The 23460-nt window shown below is 39.0% G+C and overlaps 1 non-coding gene across 1 annotated transcript; it reads right to left on the bottom strand.

Annotated features, from left to right (window-relative positions):
• Positions 1-22747: 22747 nt before the first annotated feature.
• LOC141490276 (U6 spliceosomal RNA) lies at positions 22748-22851 on the bottom strand. Its single transcript, XR_012469131.1, has one exon. It is a non-coding gene; the product is annotated as a U6 spliceosomal RNA (small nuclear RNA).
• Between the last annotated feature and the right edge of the window lie 609 nt (positions 22852-23460).

The following is a 23460-nucleotide window of genomic DNA, read 5'->3' as shown; positions in this document are numbered from 1 at the left end:
CCCTTTCCTATCCACTCAGTAGTGGATATCTGGGGCTGATCCCTACTCCCTCGATCTCCAACTCCACTGCCCCAAGACCCAGCTCAGAACCTGCTCAAACGGATTGCCATACCCTCACTCTCATCTATCTTTCCCCCTTCTTCATCTTTCCCACCTTGAATTCCCCACCAGAGGATGACTTTGTGAACTTTGAAAGGTCAGAAGATTTGGATTTTCCATTCTCCAAGACAGCAAAGGACTGCTGGTAGTGTCCATGCTGAGGACGAGATGGGCATGCTGAAGTCAAACAACTTGAGACCTTCACAAAGACAATGATCCTTGCAGACCAGCAGAGAGCTACCCACACCAAAGGAGAACTTTGTGAGGACTCTGCAAAGGGGTGAAAAAAAGACCTGTAATGATCAGGAGCTATAACTTGCACCATATATACTTTCTAAGCTTAAGTCCATTTTTGCCTGGACTCTCTATATTCTTTGGGGAGATTATGTCTCAGATGTGCATGTGTGGTAGGGGGAGTGGGGAGTTTTAAATTCTTCCTATAATGTCTATTTAATAATTACCCTTTACAAAACAAAACTAATTCTGCCTCGCTAAATGGGCATTGAGGGTGTGCACGCTATATGGAGGCTTATAATTTATAGTAGTAGAACACAAGGTTACCCCTAGAATCCTGAAGGAAGAAGTAGTGAAATTTTCTGGGGATGCCAGCCTACCTACTTACCTATAGGAGGGAGGACCTATTGTACCGTACATACTGTTATATACAAAATAAGAATAAGGAAAGAGGTGACAGACATTAAAACACTAGCATAGAAGTTGGAAGAGGGACAGAAGAGAGGAATTTGCTATATATACAAATAAAAATAATTTTGGTGAGAGGGTAACTGATGATGGTGGGAATTAGGAAAGGTTTCATATAGAAGCTGGCACTTGTTTTGAGCTTTGAAGAGTTGAGGATTTCAACAGTGAGAGGTGAGAAGAAGGTGCATTCCAGGTTTAAAGGACAATCTGAGGAGTATGAGCTGATGCAGTGATGTCTAACTCAAATGGAAACAGCGGCCAATAAATGGTATATGAAGATCCCTGCAAGTACATATTCATACTGGCTTGGGAAAACCATGTAGCAACATTATTTGTGTTCTACTATATTTTTATTTATTTTGTTAAATATCGCCCAATTTCAATTTAATCTAGTTCTTTGTGTTTTCCTAAGCTAGACAACCTTTCTGAGTCTTAGTACCCCAGTATATGTCAATTGGCAATAATAATTATCTGTTTTCTCTTCCTTGAAAAATTTTGAAAGAAATTGGCATTGCAAATTCTAAACCTTATATAAATATGAACTATTATTAATGAAAACAATCATGTATATATACATATATATATATATAATTCTTTGTAAAGAAATCTAATTTTAAAGATGTGGAAAATATTTACTCTTTTATTGACAAAAGCTCAAATTGATATAGCTCTTTAAGGTTTGCAAAGAACCTTCCAAATATTACCTCATTTATCATCACAACAACTCTAACAAGCAATTGCTATTATTATTCCCCATTTCACAGATGAGGAAACTGAGGTAGTGCCTCGCTAAGGGTCACATAGACCTTAAGGCTCTGATTGAACTCAGGTTTTCCTGACTGCAGGTTCAATGCAATCTCTACCATGGAAGTATGCTAGGTTCTTGAAGGCTCTAGGAATAGTAAACAGGTTTGGGTGGGTGCAGTCAATGTAGAAAGCCTTTGACCATGGGCTCTATGATGGAAATATGGCTGTTTTCCAAAGACCAGTCTCCTTACCTTCAGAGAATGAATGACCAGGTTAGTCACAGGATGAGGAACATTTTAATTATAGCAACTCTCAAAGAGAGAGGTTATGAACCTATGAGAGGTTATGATCTACATTAGAGGAGAGAACAGATACCAAAAGGATTAAAGTCTTAAATCGGAATTCCATTCATTTTAAAAATTGATAATAAAACTTTGGTATTTTCAGGATTCATTTCTTTTATAAAAAGAGAATAGTTTAGTGATGTTAAAGTTCAGTTTTGAAATATGAATTCAAATATTTAAAACAGTATATAAATAAAACAATTATGTAACAGAAAATGCAACCTTTGTGTCAGATGATGTTATGTGATACAAAATATCTGCTGTATACTTGGGTGTTGGGGGGAAGTTTTTACTTCTGGCTCTTCCCCTATACCTGGGAAAGCTGAGAACTTCACCAAACGACATCATCCAGTGAACCAATAACTTACCTTGCGAACAAATACTTTCCAAAACTCTAAGAAGAAATTTTTCTATCATTAATGGAATATTTTTAAACACATTTTAATATATCTTAATATATCTTACTTTTTTTAACTTTATAAACCATGAGGAAAAGCCCCGAAAGGCTGTGCCTACTCTGTGTTAGAGGGTGTGGGGAGGAAAGGAATAGTAGAAAGAATGGAAATAGGAACAGAGAGACAGATACAGGAGAAAAAGAGAAAGGGAGTGTGAAATGTTGTGTCAATGCTAGCTACTGTTATTATCACTTTCCAAAGTAACCTATTGTACTTTTGAATAGATCTAATTACAATTAACTAAATGATTCATTCAAGGAACATTTGCTAAATTGCTATGAGCAATGCATTGTGGGAAAAAGACCTAGTTCTTACCCTCATGGAGATTATAGAGTCTAGTACACTGTAAGAAAAATGATTTCTTATATGGAGATAAATATCTGTATTTCTGGAGCATTTGTTGCTTGGTTCTTGTTCTGAATTCTGGGCCTAAGAACAATAAGAATAAGAAAATGAATATACAAAGAAATAAAACTAACTTAAAGAGAAAGTGGAGAGTGAAAAGGAACCACAGAGAGAACTAGTGTGAAGAAGCACCCCAACTGAGAAAGGCTCTGTAGTCTTTGGTTTTTCAGCAGCACACTTTGTCCAGGACACTAGGGTAGCCACTACCACCAGGACATCTGGTCTCAAGTTCCATACATATTAATTAGGCACATAAGATGCAGGAGATAGAGAATGATATTTGTCCTTCATTCTCTAAGAAGACCATGATATCAGAGGTGATTGCCATCACAAACACATAAACTGGATCTGAGTGAGAGGATGCTGAGCTAAGTCACCAGCCTCACTTTCTCCTCCAGAATAATCTGGGTCCAGTGGCCAGACAGCAGGATGACTTGGAGGTGGCCCTGGATGTGAGGTAATCAAGGTAAAGTGACTTGGCCAGGGTCATACAGCTAGTAAGTATTGTGTCTGAGGCTGGATTCAAATTCTTGCCCTCCTGACTCCAAGGCCAGTGCCCTATACACTACGCCACCTAGCTGTCCCAGATATAGGATACTAGGCAAGAGGAAAAGTAGGCTGAATACTAGTGAATGAAGCTGGAAAAGATCATAAAACTTTGCTTTTTAATCCACTACATATTTATGTTACATAATCTCAACTGGGTCTCCTTGGCAAGATAATAAGCCACTCACAACTGTGGCTTTTCCTGGGTCTTTTCAGCCCTCTTCAAGCCTCCCACGTTTCTCTGTCTCCTATCCTTTCAGATGAGAACCTTATAGTTTACTTCACTGAAAAACTGAAGGCCATTTATCAAGAGTTGCATAATCCCTCCTCCTCTCATATCACCCAGGGACTCAATAGAAGATGACATTGTGGTTCACCATGAAATCAACTTGAAAAAAAGGAAGGACAGCGTAGTCTGGGGAAGAACTGAGGGGTTATGGGCTTGGAGTAAATTGTGAGAATGAAGATGAGGACTGGGGGGTTGCAAAGCAAAGGGAGAAGAAGAATGACATCAGAGAAGAAATTTCGTAGTTCATGAAAAGATGGAGGATTGGTGACCTCTTTGGGGGATAGAGAAAACTCAAGTTCTCCCTTGGTCTTAAAGTGGGGAGAATAGAGAACTTCTCCCATCCCTCCCACCCCAACAGTCTACAGGTCTATGACAGTGAAAACAGGTGAATCATACCTGACCTAGAGCTCTGAAAATAGATATCCTCAGCCTTAATAATTACCTCAGAAATAAAGGAGATTGAGTCCACCTTGAAGCATCAAAGGAGAAGCAAAATGTCATGTCAGGTCATCTGGTCCCTCTTGGCCACACTCTCCATCCCAGTGTGCATTTATAGGCTAAGGGATCTCTACAGGTCACATAACTTTCCTCAGCAGTAATATGAAAGGCTTGTACTCATTGTCATTGAAAGTCTCAGTCGTTCTCATAGTCTATGAACTCTATCACTGAATTACAGCCTTTCATGCATGAGTTATATGCTTTCATTATTCTGCTAGCTCCGGAAAGGCAGAGATTGTATTTTCTAAACTTCCTCTTTTTCCCAGAACCTAGCACAGGGATCTGCAAACAACAGGTACTTATTAAAATAAAATTTTAGTTTTTGTAGTTTTAGGGGTTTTTTGCAAGGCAATGAGTTAAGTGACTTGCCCAAGGCACACAGTTAGGTAATTATTAAGTGTCTGAGGTCACATTTGAACTCAGGTCCTCCTGACTCCAGGGATGGTGCTCTATTCACTACACCACCTAATTACCCCCTAAAATAAATTCTTTTTTTTAATTTAAATTTATTTTTATTAAAGATATTATTTGAGTTTTACATTTTTCCCCCAATCTTGCTTCCCTCCCCCCACCCCCACCCCACAGATAGCACACCCTCAGTCTTTACTTTGTTTCCATGTTGTACCTCGATCCAAATTGGGTGTGATGAGAGAGAAATCATATCCTTAAAGAGAAGAGAAGTCTAAGAGGTAACAAGATCAGACAATAAGCTATCTGTTTTTTTTTCTAAATTAAAGGGAATAGTCCTTGCACTTTGTTCAAACTCCATGGCTCTTTATCTGGATATAGATGGTACTCTCCTTTGCAGACAGCCCAAAATTGTTCCCGATTGTTGCAATGATGGAATGAGCAAGTCCTTCAAGGTTGAACATCACTCCCATGTTGCTGTTAGGGTGTACAGTGTTTTTCTGGTTCTGCTCATCTCACTCAGCATCAGTTCATGCAAATCCTTCCAGGTTTCCCTGAAATCCCATCCCTCTTGGTTTCTAATAGAACAATAGTGTTCTATGACATACATATACCACAGTTTGCTAAGCCATTCCCCAATTGAAGGACATTCACTTAATTTCCAATTTTTTGCCACCACAAACAGGGCTGCTATAAATATTTTTGTACAAGTAATGTTTTTACCCTTTTTCCTCATCTCTTCAGGGTATAGACACAGTAGTGGTATTGCTGGGTCAAAGGGTATGCACATTTTTGTTGCCCTTTGGGCATAAAATAAATTCTTAATAATATTTTAGTAAAATAAATTTTACTACCTAAAAATAGCATGAACCACCTGATAAGGTCATTATGCTTTGCTTTTGTTTTATTGTTTTGATTTGTTATAAGATGTGACTATGATATAAAAATAGCATCAATAAAATCTGATTTTTAAAAAAATGAAAATTTAAACATGTTGACCCCCTGGGCTTTCTTTAACTAAAGAAAGAGGGGCATCTATACCAGGATGTTTACAGTGGCACTGTCTGTTGTGGCAAAGAATTGGCAACTAGCTTTAGCCATTGATGGGGAAGAGACTGAACAGGTTATGGCATGATTAGAATAGGATATCATCATGCTGTAAAAAATTATAATGGCTAGAATTAACAGAGTGCTTTAAGGTTTGCAAAGGGTTTAATAGATATTGTCTTGTTTGATGCTCATGATATCCTTGTTTTATAGAGGCAGAAAGTGAGGCAGAGGTAAGTGACTTGTCCAGGGTCACACAGCTAGTAAGTGTTTGAGATAGCCCTTGAACACAAGTGTTCCTATCCCCAGGTTCTAAATTATATCTCCTTCACCTCATGGGAAACTTGAGAGAACTTATAGGAATTAATGCAGAATGAAGTAAGCAGAAATGAGAGAGAAACTTATATGATGATTAAAAACATTGTAAAGAAAAACTGAATCACTTGGGTTTCACTCAATGAAATGATCAAACATCATTCCCTGAGATGGCTGAGAATACAGAGGGATAAGGAACTAGAGAACCAAACATGCTCTTTCCAAGGATGGTGGGGGTGAGAGTGAGGGGAAGGGTTTTGTCTTTTTAGTAGAAAGTGTATTTATCTTCCTCTTTTGGATGTGTGAAACTTAGGAAACTTGACTTTTCTAAATTTTTATAATAGAAGTAAATGCAGAAATGTCCTTGTATATTAAAAATCATTTCAAAAAGCATCTTTTCATTTATTCATTTATTGCTTTCCTCCACTCCCCCTTCTCCTATCCTGAATGTTATTTCTTTCTTTAGAGTCATATGCTCTAATACATTGAGATACTCATATTTATTTCATTTTTATTATTATATAAATATTTTATTTGTTTTCCAATTATATACAATAGTAATTTCTACATATCTTTTTTTAGTAAGGTTTTTAATCTTATACTTTTTTACCCACCTTTCCTTTCTTCTCCCCTCCCTCCCACAGAAGTCAGTCTGATAATCTTTACATTGTTTTCATGCTATGCATTGATCAAAATTGAATGTGTTGAGAGAAAAAAACATATTGTTGAGGGAAAAATAAAACACTAGAAATAGCAAAATTATGTAGTACATAAGACAACTCCTTTTTTAAAAATTTTTATTTTATTTAAGGCAATGGGGTTAAGTGACTTGCCCAAGATCATACAGCTAGGCAATTATTAAATTCTGAGCGTAGATTTTGAACTCAGATCCACTGTGCCACCTAGTTACCCCAAGAAAACTCTTTTAAAAAATTGAAGGCAATAGTCTTTGGTCTTTGTTTAAACTCCTCAGTTCTTTCTCTGGATACAGATGGTATTCTCTGTCACAGATACCCTAAAATCGTCCCTGATTATTGCACTGATGGAATGAGCAAGTCCATTAAGGTTAATCATCACGCCCATGTTGCTGTTATGTTTCTGCTTGAGATACTCATATTTATTTATTTATTTTTTTATTTTTAGGTTTTTGCAAGGCAAATGGGGTTAAGTGGCTTGCCCAAGGCCACACAGCTAGGTAATTATTAAGTGTCTGAGACCAGATTTGAACCCAGGTACTCCTGACTCCAAGGCTGATGCTTTATCCACTACGCCACCTAGCTGCCCCCAAGATACTCATATTTAAACAAACAAGCCAAAAAACCACAAACCACAAACCGCACAACTCTATAGGACAGGATCTCTTTTTATTTACAGATGAGGAAACTGGGACTGAGAGGGTTTAAGTGACTTGCACTGGATTACAAAACTAGTGTCAGAAGCAGAATTCAAACACAGATCATTCTGAGGCCCAACCCCCCCCTCCATCCACTACATTTTCTAGAAGAAGAGGAAGAGTATCCAGTAAAGCTGGAACAGCATCTTGGAGAGGTGGAGTGAAGGACTTCAAATGCCAGACAGAAGAGATCATGGTTTATCCTGGGGTAATAGGGAGTCACAAGTTTAGGGAGAAGGGGCCTGACAAGGTCAGACTGGTGCCTATAGAAATTCAGATTGGCATTTCCTGAAATAAAGAATTAACTAGGAAGCTCAGAAGAATGGCAAGAGGGTGAGAAGCCTAGGATCAGAAGGTTCCAAAGAAGAAGCTCAGTGAGGTCAGAGACTAAGGGAAGCCCTGATAGGTAGAAGGAAGTTTGAAAGTCTTTGGATGAGGGAGAAGAAAGGTAGCATCAATGCAAATTTAACCTGCAAAGCAATTCTGTCTAGTTTAGGGGTTACCTGTAGGTGATAAAATGGCAGCCTCCATCACAGGGATGGAAACTACTGAGTTCGGTTTCTTTGTATCGCCACCAGTCCTGGGTAGTAGAGGCTTGTTGACCATCTGCTAATTGATCAAAAGATCATACCCTCGGTTCTTGTCCAGTGAATCCTCCCTCCTCTGGAAGCTGCTGGGAACCTCCTATAATAGAAACTTCTGTCTTCAATGCATCCTGGAAAATTGATGCATCCCTGGCTGTGACGTCAAGGGTGAGAAATAATCAGACACACATGAGATGCATCCAGTCCCTTTTCTGAATAATTATCATTATCCTGTTGCATGAGATACCAGAAGAGAAAAAAAAAAGCAAATGGGTTACAGAAAGGTTGGATGGGTGACTTGGCAGGAAGATATTTCTTTTGATCATTGATTCCCCTTCCACCTCATCAAATGATAAAGCCAACACTGGGAAGTGCCTCAGTAGGCATCTACTCATTTAGTAGATAGGGAAACTGAGGCACAAAAATGAAGTTCTAAGTGGCAGCTTGGGCATTCAAAACCAGATCCTCTGACTCCAAATCCTACAATTTTTCTACTGTGCTTTCTACTTGGGTCTAATGATCTTTGTATCCAAGGCTCAAAGGCTGTGAATCCTCTCCAAAATGATCCTGAGGTATCCTTGCCTTTTCCTACAGCCTTCTTCTTGCCTCTATTCCTCTAAAACTAAGTGTCTTCTCTTGTGTGATGTGTTGAAGGATCTCAAAATGATTAACCTGAAGAAGAAAGACTGGATGGGGATGAGAATGGGGATAGAGGAAGAGAGTAGTAGTGCTCAAAGTGCTTTGAGGAGCCAATATCATGTGGAGGGGGAATTAGATTTAGGCTTACTCTTCTTGGCCCCAAAGAACAAAACCAGGAACTATGTGTGTGGGAAAATATCAGAGGGCAAATTTAAGGTTGGATTGACAGTAGGGAAAATCCTATTGAAAAATTCCTTGGGGAGGTGCTGGGTTCTTTTTTGAAGAAAGTTGTAGAACAGAAAATCACTGGTCAGACAGGAGCTGCACTAGATAGGCCACCAAGATCCCTTCCAAAACTGTGATTTTGGAAAGCACACAGTAACAAAGTAAAGAGCTTATTTTAATAAGAGTGTTATTCAACTTATTCTCAAAAGGAATGCACTATTTCTAATGTGTATTCTCTATAAATTTGTTCTCATGTAATTTTTAAAAATCTTACAATTCAAACTTTTTATAAATGTCTAATGCCCAACACTCACTGGCATCCCCAGCATGAAAGGGTAAGGTTTCCTTAGAAAGGCTGTTTGCAGCAAAAAAAATTTAAATAGTTATCACACAGTAGGCCCTTTCCTCTTATTGATTTGATTTTCCTCCCCCCTTGGTGAATCACAGACTGCTGCACTACAGGGATTGATTTGCTTCTGTACAATAGTTAACCATTCTCATAATAACTGTGTTTTAATGCTCACCACCTCCTGCCTCCTACCTCCTTGTCAAATTAAGTAAGGAAATCATACAACACACACATAAGCCCGCCATAAGGAAGTAGCATTATATTTGTAAATGATAAGCAAAATAGATACACCTTTCTCAAGAAAATATTGTCCATTCTTGACTGTTGACTGGAGATCCATTTCTGATTGGGTTTCTCTTTGCATCATATGTGGTGACGACTCATTAGCCCTAAGGTGAAAGAGATTTAACAAATGACTTTGGATTCTGGGGTTGTTGGGTTTTGTTTTGTTTTGTTTAGGGTTTTTTAAGTTCACTTAAAATAAGAAAGGACATAAATATTTTACAACCAATGTTTTGCTAATGTAGAATTTATGTTTCTACATTGTACACTAATATAATCTTTCCATCAATAAGCAGTTGGACTGCTAATGCATTTTTATAATTTTATATTACTCAAGCAGTCATAAATTTGCTCAATACAAGGAATATCAGAAACGCATTTATGCTGCATATATTTGCATGCTTCTACCTTACAGTTCTGTCTTGTAAATGATGTCTCATGTTTTTTTGTTTTTAGGTTGATTTTTTTTGCAAGGCAAATGGGGTAAAGGGGCTTGCCCAAGGCCACGCAGCTAGGTAATTATTAAGTGTCTGAGACCAGATTTGAACCCAGGTACTCCTGACTCCAAGGCTAGTGCTTTATCCACTATTCCACCTAGCCACCCCTATCATGTCTTTTTTTTCCCCTGCTTCTGTTTCCTCTGACTTTCTGATTAAATGATCCATTTTGCCTGAATCTCTCATTTGTTCCATTGCTTTCTCCCTCTTAACATGCGTGTGTGTGTGTGTGTGTGTGTGTGTGTGTGTGTGTGTGTGAAGGTGTCCATTTTATCTTTGCATCCTCAACACTTACCATAATTCCTTGCATATATACGGGACACACTTAATTTGTCAAATGACTGAAGGACTAAATCTGATTGCCCTTCCAAAGATGGCTTAATATAGTGGTGCGGAAGAAGGAAGCTCCTGCAGTTGGTTAAATAGTGGAACAACATGGTCAGAATTATGCTTAAGGGTGAACACTTTGGCAGTGGAATAATGGAAGATGAATCTGGATGACCAATTGAGGTTGTTGCAGGAGAGGAGATGCAAAGATAAGGACTGGACAAAGGTGGTAGCAGTGTGAGTGGAGAGAAGAGGGCTGATGAGGGAGAAGCAGAAATGGTAGGATTTGACAACAGATTGTCTATGTGGAGTGAGAAAAAGTAAGGAGTTGGGGAAAAGACTGAGGTTATAAACCTGGAAGCCTGGAAGAATGGGGATATTTAATGGAGCCTGAGATGGCTTTGGAAGCACCCTGGTATTAGGGTGCTACACTTAAAATCAGGAAAGCATGAAATCCATTTTTGAGCTTTCTGGGAGGGTGACCTTAGATAAGCATTTAAGCTATATGTGCCTCAGACAATTCTCCATGACTTAATCTAAAATCGGTTTAGGAAAAAAGAGAATGAACATAATGGATAAAAAAGGATTTAGTTAGGAAGACTTGAGGTCAAGTCTTTATAAACTTATAGCTTTTTGGGCAAGTTACCTAACTACTCAGTACCCAAGGGCAAATTGCTTAATTTGTCAGCATCCTAGGCTACTAACTCTCTAAGACTACACAATGGATCAGTAACTTAATCTGAGTCAATGAAAAAGCTACCATACAGTTCTCCACACTGATGAAATCACAAACCCTCCCCAAAACGTCACATTAGCATTTTTAGTTTCTTTGTCATACATACTACTGATATAAAAATCTACATTTTTTTTACCATAGAAACTGCTATTTAACCAGCCATGTCTTCCCCATCCTATACTTAATTTTTTTTAACCCAAGGGTATATATTTACATTTTTCTATCAAATTTCATTTTCCTAGTTAAATCATTCCAATTTGTTGAGATCATATATATATATATATATATATATATGATATGTATGTATGTTGTTAAGCACAATAAGATTCTCAAAACTATAATCTTGGTAAAAAGATTGATTTCTTTAGAGAGTACTTAGTCTTCCTATATCAGTCACCTTGTCAACTTAGTAAGAAATTAAGACTCCCAGGTATCTTCCCCCATGCTATTTACAAACTTCTTCTCTACCCCCTCCAACCCCAGCAGTTCTGGTATCTTTAAACACGAAGGCTATTTATTTGTTCTCTACCACCAAAAGAGGAAAAGGACCCAGATGTACAAAATTATTTAGAGCAACTTTTTTTTTTGTGGAGGAAAATTTGTAGAGGAAAGTAATCCCATATACTAGGGAAATGGCTAAGCAAATTATGGTATATTCATGTAATGGACTACTATTATGCCTTAAGAAATGATGAAAAAGGGGCGGCTAGGTGGTGTAGTGGATAAAGCACCAGCCTTGGAGTCAAGAGTACCTGGGTTCAAATCCAGTCTCAGACACTTAATAATTACCTAGCTGTGTGGCCTTGGGCAAGCCACTTAACCCCATTTGCCTTGCAAAAACCTAAAAAACAAAGAAATGATGAAAAAGATGGATTCAGAGTAGGAGCTGAAACAAAGTGAAGTGAGCAGAATCAAGAGAACAATTTATACTCTAACTACCTCATTGTAAAGATAATTTTGAAAGACATAAGATTTCTAATTAAAGCAATGACCAAATGTGATTCCAGAGAGCTTATGATGGATGACCTGTGTTATCTATTTCCCAACAGAGGGATGATGGTTTTAAGATGTGGGAAGGAGACATTTTTTGGATGTGGACAATGTGGACACTTATTTTGTTTGGCTATCCATATTTGTTTACAGGATTTTTTTGTTATTTTCCTTTTCTAATTTGGGAGTATGGTAGAAAAGAGAGAGAAATAAAAATTTGGTAATTGAAAAAATAACACATGCTTCCTAAGCAAACTCAGTTTATTTCTTTATCGGTGTTTAACTGGCTAAACATGAGATCGACATTTCTAGCCTTGGAGACCCCCTAAGTTCAAGAGGTGAGTTCCTAAGTCTGTCTCTCAGTTGTTGGCTACACAGAGCAGGAATCTTTTGCAACTATCCTGGTCTCAGAGAGGATGAACACTCGGAGAAAGTTTGAACATTCCCTTCTCCCAGTTGGCTCACCAGAATCATAACTTTGAGGGAGCTGTTGGGACAATACAGAGTCAAGCTGAAGGTGAAATGCATATTCATTGGTAATTCATTAGTAAAAACCAACCTCCTAGGATAACATAGTAGTAGATTTAAATTATTGATTCAGGTTTAAGTCTTTTTCAATTTATGCCTATGAGTCGTCTATGTTTTGAGCATTTAAGTGGGCAAATAAATAGGTTTCCTCCATGGATCTTTCTATTCTCTGTTGAAAGACTTGAAACCTAGCTGATTATCCCTGAGACTGAGAGTTTGAAGAAAACATCCTGTTGAGTCTTCCAGAGCCCCAGCTCCACTAGGAAGGCCCTGGTTCACATGCTTGGGGCCAGAGCTAGAAGACCCTTTACTAGGAGAAGGTGATTGCCCAAACCATCGAGTCCATCAATAGCCTTGTGCTGTTATACTAGCTGCATGGCTATAATTAAACCTCTCTGAACCTGTTTTATCACATGAAAAATGGAAATTATAATTCTTGTTCTGTCCTGCCCAACAGCCTTCCTTACAGGATGGTTGTGAGATCAAGTCAGATAATGGCTGTGGAAGGCTTTTTTTTTTAAACTGAAAAGTACCTTGCAGATATAAAATTGCTATTTTTAAGATTGTTTATGGGTTTTTATTGCATTTTCCTTTTTTTAAAGCTTGTTGGCTAGTTAAACTCAAGAAAGAAAGTGAGATAACTAGAGAAGAAAGCCTTGCTACCCCCTTAACTTCAAGTGTCTGTTTTCCTAGAGGCCAGCAATATGTTCTTGCCTCCTTCCTGATTTGGGGGTGGGGATACTCATTAAAAATCTTCTATGAAACAGGACTATTTCTATAAAATGATTCTCAGCCAAGACTGGTTCCTCGAGTATAAAATGGTGCCTGGTGCCACCCTAGGGGAGGCGATTGTCAGAAGTAGAAGGTCAGAGAATAAAGATATTGGAGAAGTCTTAGGACTGATATGATGTGTCAACAGTGAATTTTGCCACATATATGTGTGTGTATGTATGTATATATATGTGTATATATATATATATATATATATGAATTATGAATTATTTTTCAGGGTCTTTAAGAGCAGAGTTGGTGGGTGAATATCACTATTCACAAAGACTACAAATCAAGTCAAGTTAGGAATTGTGAAGGATCCTTAGAGAAAACTCACTCAATTGTAAACAAAACAAAGGCTGGTCTTAATTGAAGCGCCCCTACAGCTATCTTCATTTCTTTGAATTTCTTTAGGACAATTGAATTTTATTGGAATGTCTAAAGTCTGCCTAATATCCTTCTTTGATTGGACAACCTGGAGGTGACATTTCAGATCCCACCTTCTGATAGTCAAAGCTATATAAACACCAGTTTCGGGCTCCCACCATTCACACCTGTATAATCCTTGATTTAGAGGAAATATCAATAAATGTGCTTGTTAATCTAATCCTGTTTTTCTCTTTCTTAAAGTGCAAACTCTGATATTGTTTGTCCCTGTTAAGGACAAACTCTGGTTTAACACTTATTTCTGATTAGAACTATTATCAGTGGCTCCTAAATCCTTAGTCCAGAGTGATTAAAATGGTTTTTTATTAAGTTATCTCAATAAAAGCACCACCACTTTCAAGGGAAGAAGGATGCCAAATCACAAGGCTGGGTCTTATATGCAGTTTGAAAGGCTTGTTCCCCTTCTTACCAATCACTGGTCAGGGTCAGATTCTAATTGGTAGTTACCTCTACATTTTTTTCCAACCCTGCAGGGGAGGGGACAGTAATCTCCTTGAGCATGCACAAAGGAGAAGGACACAGAAGGTTAACTCAGAACTAGGTGGGGCAGACCTGATCTAATCTCAGGTTTTGATTACATTGAAGCTAAATCTTTTGTCTTACACTCAGTACCCGTCTATAGGCACTACGTGGGATAAATTTACCCGAAAAGAAATTATCAGAGCTTGGGTCTGAGCAAAACAAGTCTTTGTTTATTGTCTTTCTCCAGAGAGGGCAAACTCAAAATTTAACACCAAAAGTGCACCAAAAGGGGCAACCAAAGGTCAGGCAAGCAAGATTATATAGGTCCTCCTCCCTAACCACCTTCTCTTTTAACCCATTGGCTGGGTCTCTGGAGGTACAATCTTATTCGAGGAAAATCTATCCCTGCAACAAGCACTGAGAGAAGAATGAAATGTTTTCATAATATTTTCCCCATCAGATGGTGAGGTAACTTGGAACCTTCATCAGGATCTTAATAAAGTAATGACTATGGTTAGACTGTCCTCCCAGTTTGCAAAAATAGTCTTATCATAAAGCAGTGGCTCCTGAGCTTCTCTTTTGGAATACAAGATCTTTCTAGGAATAGTCCAATAACAATAGTCTGTTTTTCTTAATATTTCTTAATCCTGAGAGGACTTCCCTAGGAATATTAACCCTGTGAAGGTTTTACTGGGAATATTCCACTCAGCACCAATACAGACAGACCCTAGTCTTTGCAATGTAAATTAACAATCTACCTTCATATTCTTGTGGAAACCAAACACCACCATTTTCCTTACAGGACAAACTCAGAGGAAGTTAACACAGATTCATTTTCAACAGGGCAAAACTCAGTGAGGACCTCTCTTCATTTTCACTGGTGGAAACAACCCTCTTCTAGAGTCAAATGATCTGGGTTTGAATCCTGCCTCTGACAGACCTTGAGTTCAGTTACTTAACCCACCACTGCTGCCTTAGCCACTCCTGGGAGGTCAACCCCTGAGGCATTCCTATAGCAAAACACCTGGAATTAGGTGCTAAATCACTCCCGAAGCATCACCCTTGTCCAACCCACAACGGAAATATATTTAAGTAAGGTCTTCCAGAGTAGAGTTCTTTCTCCTTTTTCTCCCTAATGTACAAGTTATCTCTTTCTTTGTGTTGTACTGATTTCTTTTTTTTTAATTAATTTATTTTTTAAATTTTTTTATTCTCATTTTGTACAAATGTGTTTTTTTACATTAATAAAATATTCTTGTTTAAGAGTAAATGAAATACCCCTCCCACATAAATATAGACTTGCTTGAGCCATAAAGTAAAGGGGAGAAAAAAATTGAAATAAAAAAATAATAGTAATAATTGTAGGTATGTCCAGGTGGCGCAATGGATGAAGCACCAGCCCTGGAGCCACGAGCACCCGAGCCCACATCCAGCCCTGTAGACCCAACAAACACTCAGCTGTGTGACATGCAAGCCACCCGATCCCCACTGCCCTGCAAAAACCAAAAAGAAGAAAAAAAAAAGACCCAAAATAAAATAAAATAGTAATAATAGTAGGGGTGGCTGGTTGGTGGACAGAGCATTGGCCCTTGAGCCAGGACCACCCGGGTTCAAATCTGGCCTCAGACAACCAAGGATCACCCTGCTATGTGGCCCCAGGCATGCCACCCAGCCCCACTTGCCCTGCACCCTCCCCCAAATAATAACAAAAAATGTGCTTCAGTCTTTGTCCCAACACCAACAACTCTGTCACGGGTGGATCACATTCTTTATGGTAAGTCCATCGCAAAAGTTACTTCCATATTTTTCCACCGTTGCCATTGCTGATCGCAACTCCCTCCTTTTGTATTTCTCCACTACCATGTACTATATTTTCTCTCTCTTTTCATTTTGACTCTACTGTAGGGTAGCTGAGTGGTGCAGCAGACAGATCCCTGGTCCTGGGGCCAAGAGGACCTTAGCCCCCTTACCACCCCTTAGGCCTAGCATCCACCTGGCCCTATGGTCCTGGACAGGCCTTCCAATCCCAGCCCCTTGCAAAAAGTAAAAAAGAAAATGTGTTATATCTGACCACTCTCCCTCCATGGTCCATCCTCTCCTCCATCACTCACATCCCCCCCTTCCCCCTGCCCCCCTCCTTCTTACTCCAGATGTCTATTCTCCATTGAGTATATATGCTGTTTCCTCTCCTAGCCACCTCTGGTGAGAGCAAAGGTTCCCTCATTCCCCCTTGCCTTCCCCCTTCCATATCATTGAAATAGCTCATTGTGATAAAGAAAAATCTTATTATATGAAATATCTTGGCCTATGCCCCCCTCTCCTTTTTCTTTCTCCCATTACATTTCCCTTTTTTCTATTGACTCCATTTTTACACCATATTTTATCTTCGAATTCAGCTTTCTCCTATGCTTCAACTATAAAAGCTCCCTCTACCTGCTCTATTAACTGAGAAGGTTCATATGAGTATTATTAGAGTCATTTTTCTATGCAGGAATACATGCAGTTCATCATCATCATTAAGTCCCTCCTATTTTCCCCTTCTTCTCCACTTCTATGCTTCGCCTGAGTCCTGCATCTGAAGATCAAACCTTCTGTTCAGCTCTGGCCATTCCAACAGGAACATTTGAAATTCCCCTGGTTCATTGAAAGTGTATCTTTTTCCCTGGAAGAGGACATTCAGCCTTGCTGGGTAGTTCATTCTTGGCTGCATTCTAAGCTCTTTTGCCTTCCCGTATATTGTATTCCAAGCCCTATGAGCTTTCAATGTAGTTGCTGCTAAGTCCTGTGTGATCCTGACTGCAGCTCCACGATATTTGAACTGTGTCCTTCTGGCTGCTTGTAATATTTTCTCTTTGACTTGGGAGTTCTGGAACTTGGCTATAATATTCCTGGGGGTTGGTTTTTTGGGATCTCTTTCTCAGGGGGATCGGTGGATTCTCTCCATTTCTATTTTGCCCTCTGCTTCTAGAATATCAGGGCAATTTTCCTGTAGTAAAACGATGTCAAGGCTCTTTTCCTGATCATGACTTTCATGTATTCCAATAATTTTTAAATTATCTTTCCTAAGTCTGTTTTCCATATCAGTTGTTTTTTTTCAATGAGATATTTCATATTTTCTTCTAATTTTTCATTTTTTGGGTTTTGAAGTATTGATTCCTGATTTCTGGTAAATTTATCAATCTCCCTGAATTCTGTTCTTTGTCTGAAGGATTGTTCTCCTCAGAGAGTTTTCTTATCTCTTTTTCCATCTGGCCAATTTTGCTTTTTAAAGCATTCTTCTCCTCAGTAACTTTTTGAACTGTTTTATCCATTTGACTTAAGCTGGTTCTGAGCATGCTATTTTCTTCAGCATTTTTTTGGATTTCTTTGACTAGGCTGCTGACTTCATTTTCATGTTTTTCCTGCATCTCTCTCTCATTTCTTTTCCCAGTTGTTCTTCTAACTCCCTCATTTGATTTTCAAAGTCTTTTTTGAGCTCTGTCATAGCCTGAGCCCAATTTCTGTTTTTCTTGGAGTCTTTAGATGCAAAATACTCAGACTGAGTATTTTGATCCTTCTTGGGCTCATATGCAAAATATTTCTCAATGGTGCTCCTCTTATTTCTCTGCTTGCTCATTTTCCCAGCCTGGGCCTGGTTTGGGGGTGCTTCCTGAGCTTTTGGGACACTCCCACAAGGGTCTCAGTGTGTGAGGCTCTGTCCTCCCTCCTGGTCTGTGAATGACCATATGCACTCCCCTCTGCCTTGGGGCTGAGGTGGGGGGTGCCCTGCTGTTCTATGGGGGGGCCTAGACTGGGATCAGGATCTGAATGTGGTCAGAGCGTCAGAGTCGGGTTCCAGGGGCAAAGGATAGAGCTCTGCAGTCTCTCTTCACTCCCCTCCCTCAGCTCAATGAGCTCATGCCCTGGGGGCTCCTGCTTCTGGGCTACTGAAAGACCAAGCTGCTGCTGTGTGCCCTAAGGGCTGGGCTCCATGTGCTTGCTCTGGCAGAGGTCCCCCTGCTGTTCCCCTACTTTGTGCCCGGTGCTCCCCGGGGTGCAGCTCAGGAGACTCCCCCACTGCTGTGAGCCAGGGCTCCCAGCACCCTGGGGCTGCCTCCAGGAGGCTGAAGTTCTTTCACTCTGGCGGGCCACCCCTCTGACCCCGGGGAGCAGAGCCTTTCTGCTCTTTTCCAGGTTACCTTGAGTAGGAGAACTGCCTCTCTGGGTCCCTTTGTAGGTTCTGTCTCTCAAAAGTTTAGTTAGAGTCCTTAGCTTATGAGTTTTATCAGAGAGCGCCTAAGACTCAATCCTTTATTGTCGCCATCTTGGCTCCGCCCCCTTGTACTGACTTCTTAATAAATCCTTTTTCTTTTTACACCTGCATCATGAGTTCCACATCACTTTGGTGACCTATGAAAGGACATTTCTGCTTCAACCCTGGATTTGCTCAAGCTCTGTGAGATGAGAAGCACCCTTTTCCAGAATCATGTCTACTAGAAATTAGGAAAAATTAAATTGGACTCTTAGCCAACCTTCTCATTAGCTGCCTTGATTTGCCCAATCTGTTCTCCTTGAACTTTCCCTCTCTGTCAGAGAAGTGGCTTTTTGGAGTGACTTTGACTTTGAGAAGAGTCTTGGCCACATTGTCAGTCTGTGTTTCCTTCTCTCTCATTTTTTCTCTCTTTCTGAGAGAGGAGAAATAGAGCCTTTCTTTTTACAAAATTCTCCTCTCCTCCACTACCATGGCCCTTCTTTGGGACAGTAGTGGGGAGGGGTCCACGCCCCAGGATCCCACAAGCTACTAATCTTGGCCTCACTGAAGTGACCTCCTGGTAGCACTTCTCCAATGTAGGCTTCAAGGTCTCTCTAGCTCCATGGCTGTCTGAGGGAACATCCCATACCTTCTCCCTGATTTGGGGGTGCACCCTTCCCCAGGTCTAGCCTTGTGGTCACTTAACCAACTCCCATCACTCAGGCGTTCCAGTTTATAAGTTATCAACTACCTTAATTTCCCTTTATTTTCATTTAAGATTTAGAGGTATTGCACCTATAGTTATTTGGTGCTCTTTTGTGAAAATATAAGTTATTTGGAATATCTGATCTGATAACTTATGCATCATATAATAATGAAAAGATTATCTTTAGTAAAATTTAATAATTCATGGGTTACTTTACTTGGAAATCTAATTGTTTCTACCACTGTTTTGTTACATTTGGAATTAATAACACATGTTGAAAATTTTAATGTCCCCTAAGATATTTTAGTGATTTGAAAGAATTTTGAAAGCAATTACTTGCATTTATGTCTATTTTAATCTTGATACTAAACAGGTTTATTGTAAAGTATTTTTTATTTTAAAAATTCAATTCTAAATGTGATTTGGGATTATTGTATTTTACATTCCAAGTTTTTGTTTATTATTTTTCATTTACAACTCAGTTTTTAGGTGCTGTGTAATGATAGACTTAGTTATAATTTTTCTCTGGTTCTCTTTGCCAATAGTTATCATAATCAGACATGGCACACTCTCATGCTTTAGAGTTGAAGCCACTTAAAACTTTGATTATAGGAAATTGCTATATCATTTTATATATATATATATATATTTAATATATATTGCTATAATTGGTCTGTCTGACGTCAGGTATGTTAAACAAAAAACAGCAATATGTCAGTGAAGCTAGGGGGTTTGACATTTAATACTATTGCAGGTGGAGTGACCTTTGAGCATCAGCTGAGGCAGGATTAGGTGAGGGCTGATTGCAAAGAATTTTCTATATGACCTCTGCCTGGAACAGACGTCTAAATACATAAGGGAACATGTCCTTTTATGTTCCTGTGTGCTCTTTATAGCAAATTACTATAATCATGCTAGGTACTCATTAATCAAGTTTAAAAGAGAGAGGCATTGGATCTGCCATCCTCTAAATGCTTAACAGCCAGCAAGAATTTAGTCTTGGAATTTTTTAAGATTTGTATCACCAGGAGGCGGCTAAGTGGTGCAGTGGGGGTGGCTAGGTGGCACAGTGGATAAAGCACTAGCCTTGGAGTCAGGAGTACCTGGGTTCAAATCTGGTCTCAGACACTTAATAATTACCTAGCTGTCTGGCCTTGGGCAAGCCACTTAACCCCATTTGCCTTGCAAAAAAAACCTAAAAAAAAAAGTTGCAGGTTTGTGAAATAAAGATTTTGAGCTTTTCCAACTATGGGACTAGACTGAGTTTTTCACTTTCAAAAGAACCCATCTTTAGGGCAGCACCACCAATTTTCCATTATCAATGGTGAATTTGTGTGTTTAAAAAAAATTTTGTTTTTGGAATACTGTAGTTGAATAAAATTGGTTCCTTTTGTAATTCTATATATTCTATTTTCTGCATTTAAAATCATCCTTCTGAGAAGGGGTCCACAGGCTTAGGCAGACTCCCTGAGGGCTCCAGGCACACAAAAAGGTCAAGGACCCCTGGCCAAAAACCAAAGGCAGCTGCCAGGAGAGGAATCCAACAAATCCTTGGTTTATGCCAGTTAAACTGCATCAGGTGTTATTAGCACCAATCTATTCCTGGGCTGTTTTTCAAGAGCTAAAAGCAGGGTGATAAAGGTTCTTTAGGCCCCATGGACTTTGGCTTCAGAGCTCTGGGCCAGAAAAATAAATTTTGCATATGATTTGAATTTCAATAAGCCAGGACCTCCAATCCCTGCCAGCGACAAATCCCTTTGTCCCATCTCTTGAAAAAATTCTGTGTGTTAGCATTCAGTTTTGGTAGCCATGCAGATGAAGCCTTCCCCTCTCCCATTCAAAGCGCTCAGCATTGTCAGACTGGTGAAACAGTGAAGGGGGCTCTGCTCTGGGCCCTGGGCCCCGAGAGGGGGATCCTTTGTGGGGTTTGATTTTTTGAGTGATTGTCCTCGTTGGAAAAAAGGTGGAAAATCAGATCTCACTTGACATGGGAGAAAAGGGATATGTATTATATCAATGACTAAAATCCCCATAGAAAGGTTTTCTTCTTTTGTGCGTGACAAAAATATTGATGAGAAGCCAATTTTTCCCATGCTTGTGAAAAATCAAGAGGTTGAGAAACTTGCAATAGTCATGGGATTCTGTTTTGTGCTTTGTTGTTTCTGACGTGTGATTTTTTCAGTATGGGAGAGGGGCCCAGGATGCAGAGCTCCCATTCCTCACCATTTTTTCTTGAGAGAGCTGACTGGTCCTGGATCTAAGTGGCTTGTCCAGGCTAACTGATGGAGTTTGAACTTGGGGCTTCCTGGCTCTGAGGCTAGCTCCTGCTAGGTGTGCTGATAAGTTTGTTCAACATTATTTACATTTTCCTCTATCAATTTCTTAAGTTTACACAATCAACAGAACAATAAATCAAGCCCAGATTTGTAATCTTCTGATTCCAAGGAGTGAATACTCACATTCAAAAATGGAACTTTGTAGGTCCGAGCTGGCTCTGGCACTCCCCTTGACTTTACCTACCACACCTCACTGACACTGCTGGACTGGTTCATTAACTATAGCTTGTGTTGGTACAAACCCAATCTCCTAGGCATGCAAAACACTGCCCCCTTCCCCTTTAGCCAAGTAATTAATGGTTATATATTTCTAACGTTTAGGAAGAAATTATAATTATTTTACAAACAAAATAAGGAGATAGGAGAGTTTTTGTTATTTACATGGGAAATAAAAACATATTTCTTTTAGGCTCAGTTTCTCAGTAAGATTTTCTTGCTCTCATTCTCTTTCCCCACCTTCCCCATACTTTCAGGACCTAGTCACATAGTACTGTTTATTTTTCCATTGACCACTGAGGGTAAGAAATAGGAGAGAAACATATACTCATCCTGAGATTTCTGACAATCTTTTTCCTTTCTCTAACCTCCAATTCTATGCAATTTTTCCCTCAAGCAACTGTCTTGCCCATTATTTAAATTTAAAAATAAGCCTTACAATTACTATGGCATAGGATACATGACATAGGATATATGACTTGGAATCAGGAAGTCTTGGGTTTTAATACTGGCTTTGACATTTGCTGTGTGACCCTGATAAAGTAAAGTTACTTTATCTGAGTTCTTTATTTTCAAAATAATATTTATTATTCTACTACTTACTATTAATGTTTATATTTACATATCTATTTTTAAATAGATAATAAATGTGCAAGGGTGCTATTGATTATGTCAATCACTCCATCCTACTTAGCCCTGAAACTTTTATCAGGTGAAAACTCAAGTCCCTTAGAGGTGTGAAACTTTAGGGGTTCCTTGTTGACTCCAGGATGAGCTATAAAATCCTCCATTTGTCTTTCAAAGCCCTTTCTAATCTGCCTTTACCATCCTCCTCCTCCTCCTCCTCCCCACCTCAGGTACTCTTCCATCCAGAGATAGTGGTCTCATGGTGGCCTCCCAAAAGACTCTATGAAGTCACTAATATTACCCATAGGGAAAGAAGGATATCTGCTAAAGCAGAGGTAGTTGACAACAAACAGCCCCCAACTCCAAAGTGTTGGTAAAACTAGATTAAAATGTAATTAGGAAATAATTAAAAAAATAAAATATAATAAAACCTAGACAATATTGTGTTTTTATAAATCAATATGCTGCTTAAGGGACCCCTTTCTATTTGAGTTTGATATTACTCAGTGACCCCTCCCTAGTTCCAGCTTCTGGTTATTACTATTCAACAGAGAGAACTGCTTCATGAATTTGAGTGTCATCCTTGTGCAGGGGCCATGCTAATCTAGGTATTGTTCCAATTTTAGTATATGTGCTGCTGAAGTGGGCATTCTACAGAGAGACAACATCAGCAGCAGTAGCAGCAACAAAGAAGGAAGCTACAAATGAACAAAATGATGGAAAATTGGCTTTTATAGGCTGATAAAGATTTCTGAATGGAAATAATGGAGAATGTATTTATTTCTCAGGATCTCATGGGACTTTATTATGTCTAAGGTATTAAAAATTCATAAACAAATGCAGAAAGCCAGAGATCTTAAGTATATCTGTATTGGACTAGAACAAAAAAGAAAATTATATTAAGCAAAGGAAATATAAATAAGAAAGCCAGGCCTAGTAATTACATAATACTCTTTTTTACTCATTCTCTGGCCAGCCAAACGGACTTTTTTGCTGGCTGAGACAACTGGTGGTACCTTGGATGCAGGGCTGCACCCAGAGCTAGGAATACCTAAGTTCAAATTCAGCCTCAGACACTTATTAGCTGTGAGACTTTGGGCAAAACATAACATCTGTTTACTTCAGTTTCTTCAGTAATGGATATAATAATAATAATAATAGTAAAAATAATAAATAGTGAAGGGTTATTATAATGATCAAATGACGTGATTGCTCATCACAATGCATATATCTCCAAGACTTTCCATTGTCTGTCTCCA

Source organism: Macrotis lagotis, chromosome 5 (assembly GCF_037893015.1).
Source record: "Macrotis lagotis isolate mMagLag1 chromosome 5, bilby.v1.9.chrom.fasta, whole genome shotgun sequence".
Classification (NCBI taxonomy): Eukaryota; Metazoa; Chordata; class Mammalia; order Peramelemorphia; family Peramelidae; genus Macrotis; species Macrotis lagotis.
This window is presented reverse-complemented; position numbering and strand designations above follow the sequence as displayed.